Genomic DNA, 2,725 nt, shown 5'->3' on the forward strand with positions numbered 1-2,725 from the left:
GCTGGAGGTGACAGCGCGAACGGCAGCAACGGGACTGGAAGCTCCTGCGACGCAACGGCGGCGAGCCCAGTCACGGCGTCATCCCTTCCTTTTCTCCCCGTCGCTCCCCTTCTCCTCCTCTTGTGCGTGATGACGACACGGGTGCGACGACAAGGACGACACTGAGCGCGGCGCGATAGTGAGCGGGACACGGTCCTGAGCAGCGCGGCAGTAGTGCGGCGGCGGCTCCTCTCCGACGCTCTCTTCCTCCCTGATTCTCCCCTTCCCTGTTTCCCTTTTTGTTGCCTTCGCTTCTTTCTTTCTTTCTGTCTTTCTCTTTTTTTTTTCTGAAGGGATGGAACTGAGTTTGGGTTAAGGAGTGGGGGTGGTTAGGTTAGATGAGTGGCGGTGGTTAGGTTAGATTAGGAGGGGGTTATAATTTAATTTGATTAAAATTAGGGTTTTATTTAGGAATTTAGAGTTAAGATAAAATTCATATAAGTAATATAACAATTCTATAAAATTAAGAGTAATAGGATAATTGAAAACCTGTTTTAATCCAACACTAATATTTATTAAAAATACTATTTAATTATCAATTTACAAATTATTCTCAAATAAATAATTCTAATTCGATAACTATAGATAATATAATTAATTTTCTTCATTCATAAAAATTAAAGTATTAAAGTATTAATTTCTAAAATCACAATTATTTAAATCAAATCATGTAAATTCTTATTATTTTACGATTCTTAAACTTTATAATTTAAATATGAAAATTACCCAATAATTGTAAAATTAGATAAAATTACTAATTTAATTATCAAAACTTGATTTAGTTAGCTTTAACAAAATAATTTTCGAAATTAAAATCTTTAATGAATAAATAAATTGAAATTAATTCACAATAAGATTTTTTCGAAAATTCTGAGTCTTACACCCTTTATCTTAGGGTTGTTGGGATCTCTCTTCTAGAAGTAAGTGAGAGATTTAAGGAGGTAGTTATTCCCTTGGATAAGTGATGACTGCCTGCGGGTGTTGACTCCGACTTCTTAGTGGAGATCGGATAGTTAGTGAAGCCAACCTTTTGGATTGGGCCTCTTATCTTGATTGGGCCTAGCTTATATTTTGGGCCAAGGTATGAACAGAATTATTGACCATAGCAAAAAGCATGAGCTAAAAAAGGTATTATATAAAAATATTTGTTAATAATATTTTATGAACATCTGCCGTTACGGTCCAAAAAAATCATGATTCGTACTCAAGAAAATTATCCCCTAACAAGCTAAACAAATTAGAATATATATTAAATGAGAAGGTTACAAATGTTTTTAATAAATTTATAAGTACCAAAATGAATAATTACACATTATTGTTAATAAAATAAACTAATATAGTTGAATTTTGCCTGTGATATATGGAGCATATAACATATAGGAATTTAACAAAAAATAAGTATCCATTACAGATCATTACTCTTAAATAAAATATCTCACATATGTATTTGTTTTTGAAAAATACTTTTTTTAAAAACGGAATGAGTTTTGTAACTCGGTAACTAGAGAATACATTTATAATCTACATGAGAGCATATAAACATTATTATCAAAATAATTTTACTTAGAAAATTGTAGTTGATACTAATAAGGGAATCAACAAGGGAATTTTCAGTATAGAAATCAAATCAAATAGTCCACACTGGGAGGCAATAGTGAGGCAGTGTTGCCGGCAAGTTTGGAAGCTCCAACGTGTTTATTCGGCGACAAGGAGCTTCGGCGAAGGCTGAACAGAGGACAGAAATGAGCAAGGACATGGGCGAGTTGCAGCAGAACCAGAACGGCAGATCGGACAAGCTTTGACGGCCTTTTCTTGCGACAGTAGCAGCGATACTGTTGCGTCCTTTTCTCTCTCCTCTGCGAACTCCTCTCTCTTCGGAGTCCCTCTCTACTCCAACTGACAGCAGCGACGACATTGTGTGTGTGTATGTGCGCGTCCTTTTCTCTCTCCTCTGTGAACTCCTCTCTCTTCGAAATTCCTCTTTACTCCAACCGACAGTAGCGACGACATTGTGTGTGTGGAAAAATGGGTCGAACCCGTCGGGCCGACTTGTCGAACCCGCTAAAAAAGACGGGTCGGGATAGAATTTGGATCCAGCTAAATTAAAAAAAAATCTGCCAAACTCGCACCGCCAAATTTGCGGGTTTTGGCGAGACGGGACAGGTCGCGCTAATGAATTTTATTTTTCAAAAAAAAAAGAGTCAAGTGGGCTAGCCCGTCGACCTGCCAATCCGCCATAAAGCGGGGTGGGCTACCCACTTTAGTTGGTAGGGCGGACTGGCCCGCCCCGTTTATGGTACGCCCTAGGCGGGGCAGGACAGGGCCCGCCCGCTTTGTCATCCCTGTGTGTGTGGATAAATTAGGGTTAAAGTTTGGTAAAAAAAATAAGAATAGTGTAGGAATTTTGATAAAATTAGAGGATAGAATAGTAATTAAAAACTAAATGTATTCCAATATAATTATTTTAAGAATATTATTTATTTATCGACTTACTAATTAGTTTCAAATAATTACCCTAATTTAAAATTAGAGATAATCTAATTTATTTTCTTTTAGTTCATAAAATCAAAGTATTAAATTCCAAATCTCAATTATTCAAATTAAATCAAATCTTCATTATTTTCAAATTATTAAAACTCGTAAACTTTAAATATTAGAAAATATCTAACTATGATGAAATTTATGA

Source organism: Arachis ipaensis, chromosome B05 (genome assembly GCF_000816755.2).
Source record: "Arachis ipaensis cultivar K30076 chromosome B05, Araip1.1, whole genome shotgun sequence".
In the NCBI taxonomy this organism is placed as follows: Eukaryota; Viridiplantae; Streptophyta; class Magnoliopsida; order Fabales; family Fabaceae; genus Arachis; species Arachis ipaensis.